Below are 11,971 nucleotides of genomic sequence, written 5' to 3'. Positions count from 1 at the left end.
AGTCGCTTCCGACTTAGGGCGACCCTAAAGCGAACCTGTCATAGGGTTTTCTTGGCAAGTTTCTGCAGCTAAATCTGGGTGTTCATCCAAAACAGTGGGGGGTAGGAGTGGCAAGAAAGGGGGGCACAGAGAGAACAGAGGAACTTAAGGTTGCTCGTCATTAATATAATAATAATAATAATAATAATAATATAATAATACTTGTCTCAGAATAATAATACTTACGCTTCTAGAGAACCTTCTGCAGGAAAAGAGATTCCAGCTCAACATTAGGAGGACCTTCCTGAGAGTAAGGGCTGTTCGACGGTGGACTATGCTGCTTTGGAGGTCTTTAAGCAGAGGCTGGATGGCCATCTGTCAATGGGGATGCTTTGACTGAGAGTTCCTGCATGGCAGAATGGGGTTGGACTGGATCAGGGCCCTTGGGATCTCTTCCAACTCTACGCTTGTATGATTCTATGAACCTCCATCGGCCGAGGCAATGTACCTGAATGGCAAGTTCTGGAGAGCGACAGAGAGTCTCTCGCCTTCTAATCCTGTCCCATTTGATAGTGGGTTTCTCAGAAGAGGCACCAGGTTGGTCACTATGAGGGGAAAACAGGTTGCTGGACCCCAGCGGCCTCGTTGCTTTGGGCCGGCAGGGCTCTCTCCTTCTTGCTGTGTGCCTTCCAGCCATTTCCGACCCTAAGGTGACCCTATATTGGGTTTTTTTTTTTTTTTGCCAAGGTTTGTTCAGAGGATGTTTCCCTTTGCCGTCTTCCCCTGAGGAGGCTGAGAGAGTGTGACTTCTTGCTCTCTATGGCCGAGCAGGGATTCGAACCCTCTTCTCTGGAGTGGTTTCAAAACACACTACAGATACGATCCAGTTTGAGACCGCTTTAACTGCCCTGGCTCAGTGCTAGGGAATCCTGGGAATTGTAGTTTATTGTGGCAACAGAGCTCTCTGACATCGAAGGCAAAATGTCTCACAAAACTACAGTTCTCTGAATCCCCTAGCATTGAGTGGTTAAAGCGGTCTCAAATTGGATGATTTCTGCCCTATGTTTAGGACCCCAGTCTCAAACCAGGTTATTTATTTTCTCGCCTTGGTCCAAGAAGACACACTGCAAAAATAATCCAGTTTGAGAGCGCTTTAACTGCCCTGGCTCAAGGCTAGGGAATCCTGGGAGCTGTAGTGTATCGTGGCACCAGAGCTATCTCACAAAGCTACAGTTCCCAGGATTCCCTAGCCTTGAGCGAGGGCAGTCAAAGCGGTGCCGAACCGGATTGTTTCTGGAGTGTGTTTTGGACCTCTGTCCAAAGTTGTAACCACTACACCACGCTGCCTCTACAAATCCATAACCTCCCTTTGTAGGTCTTTAGGGCGACTCTCTCTTCCAGGGAAGTAAGCCCTACATGGAAACCCACTGGGTGAGCTTGGGCCAGAAGTCACACTCTCTCAGCCTCAGAGGAAGGCAATGGCAAAACCCCTCTGAAGAAACTTGCCAAGAAAGCCCCATGAGAGGGCTGCCATAAGTCATAAACGACCTGAAGTCACACAACACACAACAGCAACAAGCCTCGCACTGGATGTGATAGCTCAGCCCTAAAAAAGAGCCGTGTAGAAGAAGATAAGTGATTTGAAGGGGAAACTCTTAACCCCTCTTTCTTGGAAATAAGCGGAAATCTCTGGACTCCAAACCTAAAACTCGGGCTAGATCCGCACTGCAGGAATAATCCAGTTTGACACAGCTTTAAGTGCCTGGCTCCATCCATGCTATGGGACCCAGGGAGTTGTAGTTTGTTGTGGCACCAAAGTGATGCCAAACTGTGGATGCAACCACTATGTGATCTAACATTTTTAGGAAACTAAAACTCTTCTGCCATATCTTTTCATTTAAACATTTCCTTCCTCTGTGGGATCGAGAGAGAGAGAAGCCCGAAGGGTCACAGGAAAGGACCTCCCCGTATCATTAAGTTACAATTTTTAACGATAGAGAGAGAGAGAGAAAGAGAGAGAGAGATACACACACACACACACACACACACACACACACACCCTTTGCTTTGTAAAAATACAGGTGTCTAGTCGCAGACAGAGAGGGACCCTTGGACAATTTTTCCCCATGGGTCTTAACAAGTGATCAACTTCAATATCTAAGGATTTCCCAATATAGATTATATTATATTATATCCCACCGCTGCAATCAGACCTTCATGCATCGGAGTGCCATAGTACTTGGGGGGTTGGGGGCCTTTTCTGTTCCGATGACCCTAGCCAAGAAGCTGCCAAATATTTATCCAGGAAGGTGAAGATTTGCACTCAGAGCCGCACAGGCGACTTTGTCCCGGGTTTTTAGAGAAGTCATTTCCAACTTATGGGGTTTTCCTGGCGTGATTGGTTCCGCCGTGTCCATCCTCTGAGGCTGGGAGAGTGTGACTTTTGCCCATAGGGTTTCATGGCCGAGAGGGGACGGAAGAGCCCGGTCTCTAGAGTTGTAGTCCAACCTTCAAACCACTTTGAGAGAGGCGACACAAAGTGTTTAAAACGCGAGGAGGGATTTAAGGCCACGATCCACGCCGCCGCCAGACTTTTCTCTCAAATCCTGCTTCGATCTCTTAAAAATCCAGAGAGATCCTCTCAAAACGTTTCCTCCAGGCTTTTTCCGATGTCAAGAAAGTGGGCCGGCAATCCTTGCTAGAAGTTCGCTATGGTCAGAGCTATAGAAAATTACTATTTTCTTCACATATAACGCGGTTTGACCCCGCTTTAGCTGCCCCGGCTCAGTGCTCTGGCATTCTGGGATTTCTAGTTTTGTGACATCTCTGTCAGAGAGCAGCAAACTGCAAATGTCAGAATCCTAAAGGATGGAACCATGGCAGTTAAAGCGGTGTCAAAGTGCATTATTTCAGCAGTGCGGACGCAGCCTTATTTGAAAGAAACGTGTCTGAAAAACCGACGGGAAGCAGGGCCGATCCGAGGCTTGGTAGAAAACGCCACGGGAGCCAATAATAATAATAATAATAATAATAATAATAGAAATGAAGTAAATAAAAGGAAACCTGGTGTTTCCTTTTGAGTGTTAGGTTGCGACATTGGGAGCCTTGGGTCCAAAACACACTGCAGAAATAATCCAGTTTGAGACCACTTTAACTGCCTTGGCTCAATGCTAGGGAATCCTAGCAATTGTAGTTTTGTGAGCCTTCTCTGTCAGAGAGCTCTGCTGCCACAATAAACTACAATTCCCAGGATTCCCTAGCACTGAGTCACACTCTCTCAGCCTCAGACCAAGGCAAGGGCAAACCCGCCCCTGAACAAATCTCGCCAAGAAAGCCCCGTAATAGGGTCGCCTTAGGGTCGCCATAAACTGGAGGAGACACACCGCAACAACAACCACGGGGGTTTAATCTGCACCGCAGAAATAAATGCCGTTTGGCACCGCTTGAACTGTCATGGCTCCATCCACTATGGAATCCTGGGATTTGTAGTTTGTGGCGGGGCACCACAGGTCTCCGAGAGAGAAGTTTAAACGGCTCCAGAAGTACAAATCCCAGAATGTCATCGCACGAAGCTTCATTACTTTTGCAGCGCAGATGAGATTTATGTCGCTATAATTCATCGCTATGTTGGCAAAATCAGGAGGATCGCAAAGAGGTTGTGCAGAATCCCAAATCTATTTGGTCTGTTACCCGTTTGGTTCTTTTTTCTGAAATGCAGAACAAACAACATCCAGGGCCGAGTTATGTCCATTTTTGAAAGCTTTCAGTCTTGTGCGCATTTACCTAGAAGTCAGTCCCTTATTTCGGAAGAAGTACGAATAAGGAGCAGACCATATGTTTCATAATAGATTCCAGGCCCTTGAAGGAATACTTCGCTGAAGTTGGTATTCCTCGATTGATGAATTATTATTATTATTATTAAAAGGAAATTTTTAGGCAAACGTTTGCCCCGAAACTTGCTAGCCAAGCCTTCCTATCCATCAGGAAATGCGACACCACTCAAAGGGACTGAACGCTTAGATTCAGGGGGACCAGGGCATGCCCTCCACTTCAGCCTTCTGTCCGGGAGGAGCTCCAAAAGATCCTCCATTTGGAGCATGACCAAGAAACATGGATTTATAATCAATCCATATATGGAACACATATATGTATGTGTGTGTGTGTGTGTGTGTGTGTGTGTGTGTGTGTGTGTATATATATATATATATATATGAGAGAGAGAGAGAGCGCTTTTATTTAGCCATGCCCTACATTTTCCTTGAATGTCCTCCATTTGTCCTCCTTTGCGGTGAGGACCCCTGGTCACCCTGGTTCAGATTAAGTATAAAGTCTGCCTTAGTCAGGGCCGGTTTTTATCCAAAAAGGAGACAAAAGGCTCCCTGAGGAGTGGATCTACAGGTGTTCAGTTCTGTTCAGAGTCTAGATAGCTATGCTTCTAATTCCAACGATGTAACGAGGGTCTGAAGGAACGTTACTGTGTGTGCCTTGAAGTCGTTTCCGATTTATGGCTACCCTACGGCTACCCTATTAGGAGGGGCTTGGTTTTGTTTCTTTGGCAAAATTTGTTCAGAGGGGTTTGCCCTTGCCTTCCCCTGAGGCTGAGAGAGTGTGAGTTGAGCAAGGTCACCCAGTGGGTTTACATGGCCAAGCTGGGATTTGAACCCTGATTTCCAGAAGAGTTCAGCTCTAGAAACCACTACACTACACTGGCTCTTAAAAGTTATGAGATCCTCTATAACGGGGGAAGGTGGCCTGCTAAATCTCATTAAGTGGATAGATAGATAGATAGATAGATAGATAGATAGATAGATAGAGCTATAGATACATACACACATACTTTAGGAACCAAGGTAGTGTTGTGGTTTGAGTGTTGGACTAGGATTCCTGGAGAAGAAGTCTTTTCTTGGCCATGGAAAACCACTGTCAAGTCACACTCTCTCAGCCTCAGGGGAAGGCCGTGACAAACCTCCCCGGAACAAATCTTGCCAAGAAAACCCTGTGTGATAGAGTTGCCATAAATCAGAAATGATTTGAAGGCACACATCAAGATGAAGAACAAGACCCAGAACAAAGGACTGTAGCCTAAAACGCTGGATCTGGGATGACTAGTGTTTCCAAAGGGATCGGGCGCCCTAGCAGGAAGCCTATGAACCTGGGAAGTGAAAACGCAATCCCTCAGCAATATCTGTTCTAGATATATGTCCTAAATAGATGACTGTTCTGAAGTATGCCTTTCTGAAGACAGGGAAAGTTGCTGCTGTTGTTGTTGTGTGCCTCTTCAAGTCGTTTCCCATTTATGGAGACTTTTTAAGGCGACCCTGTCCTGGGCTTTTCTTGGCAAAATTTGCTCATACGTACATTATTATTATTATTATTATTATTATTATTATTATTATTATTAATATATGGGGTCTGGAATCCAAGCGAAAATCTCACCCATTTATAGACACCTCAGCAAATCTGTAACACCCATTTATACTCACACACACACCCCTAAGCAAAGAGGTACACAATAGGTACTAAAGAAGAAGGACCCAGCACCTTCTCTCCTTGAAATGTTCCTTCAAATTGCAAAGAAGGGCGGGATATTATTATTATTATTATTATTATTATTATTATTATTATTATTATTATTATTATTATGGCAGTTCAAATGGTGTCAAATCGGGTTATTTCTGCAGTGCGAATGCAGCCCTAAACTCACAACTCACTCAGCAATGTCTGTGTAGAGGATCCACTGCCTTGCGTCCAAGATTGGATTGAGGCTGCATCCGCACTGCTAAAAATAATAATCCCGTACGAAATCGCTTTAACTCTCACGGCTCAAAGCTGTGCGATTCGGGGAATTGTCGTTTGTTACGGCACCAGAACCTTCTGAGAAAGAAGGCTAAAGCGTCTCACACAACTACAAATCCCTGAATCCCACAGCGTTGAGCTGTGGCAGTTAAAATGGTGTCAAACTGGGATTATTCCTGCAGTGCGGATGCAGCCTGTGTTGTATTTAAAAAGCAAGCGTCCCAGGGCTCTTATAAAACGGAGGAAATAGATCTGAGCGACTTTGGGTGTCAGATCGGGATTTTTGAAGTCCCTTAAACGCGTTTCTCCCGACAATTGCTGGTTCCTTTGGTTTCCACTGGTTCCCCACCATCTTTTTCTTAGAAGACCGTCTCCACTTTTAGGGCAATAAGATTTCTTGGTCCCTTGAGCAGCTACGTTTCTAGCCATCCACCCTTTTCTCCAAAGAATTCAAACCTTCCATTTTCCTCCTCCTCACAACCCTGTGAGGTAGGTTAGTCTGAAAGCCATGATGACCTAAAGTCAGCAGGGAATTTGGTGGCAGAGGGAGGATTTGAACCCGCACCTCCCTGGTCTTGCGTTCCACTGGCACCACGGTCCAAATCACACTGGAGAAACAATCCAGTTTGAGACCTCTTGAACTGCCCTGGCTCAATGCTAGGGAATTCCCGAAACTATTATAGCTTTGTGTGCCACAATGAACTACAATTCCCAGGATTCCCTAGCACTGAGCCAGGTCTCGAACTGGATTATTTCTGCACTGTTTTTTTTTTTTTGTTTGTTTGTTTGTTTATAACTTGGTGTTTGATTTTCTTTTTCATTTTAATTACTTTTCAATTGCTTCCACCTTTTCCTGAAAGGCAGTTCCGTGAAATATGTTTTAAGCCCCATCTCGCAACTAAGGAAATCTTCCTAGGTAACACAACTCCTTAGTGGTTAGAATATATTTTTTACAATAAAAGGTATATAAATCCCATACATAACAAAGCCTATCATGTTCGGTGGCTTTTTCTCTCTTGTAAATGTTTTTAAGGTGACAGATCCAAAACGTCGCAGGATATTTTCACGTTAGGCTTTATGTACAATGAAAATACGGAACACTCCTTTCTCATCAGGGCCATTTGCCTTGATTTTTATTTTATATTACTTTATTTGGGGGGGGGGGGGAGACATTTAAACAAGAAACATTTCCAAACAATCGCAATTTCAAACAAAATAATAAAATGATAAATGATAAAATTCAATATAAAATAATGTCAAAACAACCATTCACACGTCTGAAAGAAAAAATACCGCTTTATTTTTATTTGCTTTTTAAAGAAACGGTTGCAATTTTGACTATATAATAATCCATCGTTATATATTATAATAATAGTATATATTAATTATATATTATTATATCATAATATCATAATAATTCATTATTGTTATATGAAGATATATCATATATATGAATATATAATAGCGAGGCTTGGGGGGAGAACCTAAAATTCAAATAAGTCTCTCTGTTAACACTTTCCTATTCGTACTAAAAGGCCAGAATTTTTTTCTTTGGATAAAATTATATTTTTAAAAATCCTTAGGAACCTGAGATTGAACAAAATCCTCAGCTTTTAAAAAATGCGGCAACTATTTAAAGAAAACACAATCCGTTTATTTTATTTTTATTTTGCGTTTTACTATAAATATTATTCGAATTGCATCGATAGACTCACATATATATATATATATATAAAATTGCTGCAAGGCAATGGCAAACTTTTTGGAAAAAGAAAACTCCGGGATAGATCAGCTCTAGGGCCGCTATAAATCAGCAACGACTGCGAGGCACGCAACAACGCCAACTTTGTGGAAGTTGTTGTTGCTTTATTGTTATTGTGTTTCTTCCTGTATATAGACAACCTTTACCTCCCACAAAAAAAGGGGGGTTTCGAAAGAAAAGACCTTAAGGAGACACATCGGTGGGGAGAGATTTTTAGTCCAACAGAAAAGAGGAGCGCGGAGCCCTTGGGCTGAAAAACTTGCGACGCTAAAGGAACGAACCGGGTTCGTTACTTTTGATGCGCCACGTTCCATCGGAAGGCGGCTTTGTCTCTACGTTCCTTTCCCTTCCCCCTACGTTCTTCTTTCCTTCGCACCAAGGAAGGACTCCCTCGCTGAAGGTCCCAGCCGGCTCTTAGGCTCCATCCGCATTGAAGGAATAATCCAGCTTGAAACCTCTTTAGCTGCCATGGCAGCTCAAAGCAATGCAGTTCTGGGGCTGCATCCACACTGGAGAGATAACCCGGTTTGGCACCGCTTTAACTGCCCTGGCTCAAGACTATGGAATTCTGGGAGTTGGAGTTTGCCATGGGCCCAGAGAATTCCTAGAATTCTATATCATTGAGGCAGGGCTGTTAAAGTGGTGTCCAGCCTGGTTATTTTGCAGTGTGGATGCAGCCCTAGAGGAGAGGGAAATGGGACCCTGAGGAATTAGATGGGACCTCGGCCCTTCTCTCTCTCTCTCTCTCTTTCCTTCTCTCTCTTTCTTCCTCTTTCCTTCTCCCTCCCTCCCTCCCTCCCTCCCTCCCTCCCTTTCCTTCTCTCTCTCTCTCCCCCCTTCCTTCCTTCCTTCCTTCCTTTCTTTCTTTCTTTCTTTCTTTCTAATTATTTAGTGTTTATCTCTAGCGGGGAAAGAAAGAAATCCAGATTAGGACAGGCAGGCAAAAAAGAGTCAAGGTGGTCAATGAAGGGCTCCTTTGGGTACCAATAGAGGGTCCTATCTGCTGCTCAGCAATTTCTGCCCATGTTGACCCTGCATCCATTACCCATATCGTCTAAACCTATGACTATTCTGAAGTAAGCCCTTCTGAATTCTGTTGTTGTTGTTGTGTGCCTTCAAGTCCTTTCTGACTTATGGCGACCCTGAGGCCACCCTACCATGGGGTTTTTGTGGCAAGATTTGTTCAGGGGAGGTTAGCCATTGCCTTCCCCTGAGCTGAGAGAGTGTGACTTGCCCAAGTTCACCCAGTGGTTTTCATGGCTTATTTAGGAATAGAAACCCTGGTCTCCAGGGTCATAGTCCAACACTCAAACCACTACAGAGCATCCATTTCAGGAGGGCAGTGAAGCCACAATAGAGTCTAAAGCAAACACGGAAGGAGCTATCCGTGGTGCTGACTATTGGGGGCCCAAATAGGTCCAGAGCCTTGGACAGTTCCTCAAAGTTCAAAGTGAAGCCCAGAGTTATTTTGCCACCCATCCACCTGGAAGCCACCAGACACCTCTTCTTGAAGCTCTAATGAGCTCAGTAGGACCTAATCCCATGAAAACAAATAGAGGTTTAACACAACAAAGTGTTAAAGGCTCCCATGCTGGTCAGTACCACACAGGAATTCTCTGTCTCTCACATTCCTCCAGGTTTGGGCCTTAAAACTAACTAATGTTAGAGCTCATCTGTTCATACTGTTGAGATGATGTGCAAATAGCATGGAGTATTGGTCTGAGCACTGGACTACAACTCTGGAGATCAGGGTTGAAATTCCCATTCAGCTATAAAAACACACTGGGTGGCCCTGGGTAAGTTACATATTCTCATCTCCAGAAAACCCTGTGATAGGTTTGCTTTAGGACTGCCATAAGTCAGAAACAATTTGAAGGCACACAGTGGCTTAATAAATAAGGACAATTTCCCATGACCTCAAGGGTCTCCATCCACATGAGAGGCTCTGTTCTGGCCTTGCCTCTGGCTCAAGATCTGTTGCTGCCTGATGCAAAGGATAGATTCACCCCCCACCGCCAGCATCCCACCTACAAAAGCTAACCAAATTGGCAGCAGAATCTAAATTCAACACTGGCGATAATGAGGATGGCAGACTAGCTCAGGAACTGTAGGGCAGATTGCTTAGAAGTCCACAATTCAGTCCTCCAACCAAAGAGGACAGTCGGGTCAAGTTGCTACCCTGTTCCTGTCTCATCATCCATCATCAGCTGTCTGAAGCAACTGCTTTATGACTGATTTATGGTAGGGCCACCCCATCTTTTTTATTGTAGTTGTGTGCCTTCAAGTTGACTCCAACTTATGGTGACCCTAGCATAGAGGGTTTTTTTTCTTGGCAACATTTATTAAAGAAGGCTTACCACTGCTTTCCTTTTAGGCTGGGAGAGTGTGACTTGCCCCAAGTCACACAGTGGGTTTTCATGGCTGAGTGGGGACTCAAACTCGGTATCCTAGAGTTCTAGTCCAACATTTAATCACTACACCATGCTGACTCCTCATCCTTGTAGTCCTTCTGAATTTTTATTCTATTCTGTATGTATTTTATTGCTGTAACCCATCTGGATTCCTTGTCATTCGGCAGGCTATAAATAAATAATTTATTATTATTATTATTATTATTATTATTATTATTATTATTATTCATCCTGTGTGTGAACCAGAGAACTGATATGAGTCAATAAGCCTACACTATTACTTGGAAGGGCAGCTATGAAGGAACTAGACAAGATCCCGAAGTGTTAAGATATATCATTAGATACGAAAGTTAGGATGGTCCATGCCATCATATTTCCCATTTCTATGTAGGGTTGTGAAAGCTGGACAGTGAAGAAAGCTGACAGGAAGGAAAAATGAAACATGGTGCTGGAGAAGACTTCTATGGATACAGCGGATTGCTCAAAAAGACAAGTTAATGGGTCCTAGAGAAAAGGAAGTCTGAACTCCCTCTGGAATCCAAACCACTAAACTGAGACTCTCACACTTTGGACATATGAAGAGACACACATCACTAGGAAAAACAATAATGCTAGGTAAGGTAGAGGGCAGTAGGAAAAGAAGAAAACCACTTTGCAGATGGATAGATTCAGTTAAGCCAGGGCCCTGAGTCTGCAAGACCTGAGCAGGGCTGCTGAGGCCAGGGTGACTTCAAAGTCCACAGTAAAGACTACTATTGGCTAATGCCTGCTGACCTCAAGTTATTGAATGGCCACTCCAGTTTCCCCTTTTTCCCTTTTAAAGTCTCCCTTTAGTAGATAAGGGAAGTGGAGACTGAGGTTAGATATTGTCCATCTATTGAATTCCTGAGATGAGAAATACTTCATCATTCCTAATTTATACTCTCAAACTATGTATTAGATATATCAGCTCCCTAAAAAGCTTTGTTTTGCCAAATTATGAGTCATATCAAATTCTGTGTAGAGCACCATGTACCATTACTAAAAAGGCTACGATTAAAAAAAAAAAATTAGAAAGTTTAAAAATGGTGGTGGTCTCAATAAGGTTGCCAACTATTTTACTTCTACTTGCTCCTGCGTCTTTAACAAGGGCTTATTCTGCGGCCATGAAAACTCCCATTGGTGGACTTCTGCCAATCATCCTGCTGCCAAAGGCACAGGAACATGTTGTATTGGCTTTTTCTGGCCATTTGACAACGCCTAAATCTTAATATGTCTGACTTAGTTTTACAGACTGGACTTTTCTCATGGCGCAGGACTAAACAACATCTAAGTTTTTGGAGAAGCACCTACTGTATTTCTCATCACTCCTTCTAACTTATAATGGCTGTGGATTCAGAAGGAAGGAAATTTGCACAAATACTGTACCTGGCCAAGATAGGCTACAACCATTAAGCTGTTCTCTCTTCCCTCAAGTGCACCTGATGCCACCATCACTTGTAACCAGTACTTCTAATCTCAACTGAATTAACTGTAAGGTCAGACCAATGAGACAGTGATTATCACACTAAGCTGAAACCTAGGGCCCAGCCTTGGAATATTACTCTAAAGAAAGACATGTCTCTGTTCAGGTCCAGAATGCCTTTGTTTCCTCCATGAATAATCACAGACAACGCTCATATGTCTGGCATTGGAGGCAAATGTTTCCAGGCATGATCCACCACCGCCATAACATTATATGCAGGTGTCAGGTCTGCTAAGAAATGATGACTCTTATCTTTCTGATAAATGTTTGTGGAGATGTGTTTGTGGACAAATAAGAGGGAAGTGGGCAATCTTGCCTTATACAGAGCAGTATTTATGTGGCAAGTAACAAGTAACATGGAAAAGACCATGTTTCAACTCCCACCCTGACCATGGATTCAGCAAGCTACACAATGGAAAATAGCAAGTAGGATCTATTTTGCAGGATACTTACAAAGTCAGCTGAAATAGTGTTGAACACCCCCCCCCCCGCCAAAAAAAAAAAAAAAAAAAAAAAAAA

The sequence above is a fragment of the Sceloporus occidentalis genome, unplaced genomic scaffold, assembly GCF_023333645.1.
Source record: "Sceloporus occidentalis isolate IW3139 unplaced genomic scaffold, rSceOcc1.0.p SCAF_1, whole genome shotgun sequence".
NCBI lineage: Eukaryota > Metazoa > Chordata > Lepidosauria > Squamata > Phrynosomatidae > Sceloporus > Sceloporus occidentalis.
The sequence above is the reverse complement of the archived record's forward strand: the minus strand, read 5'-3'. Positions refer to the sequence as shown.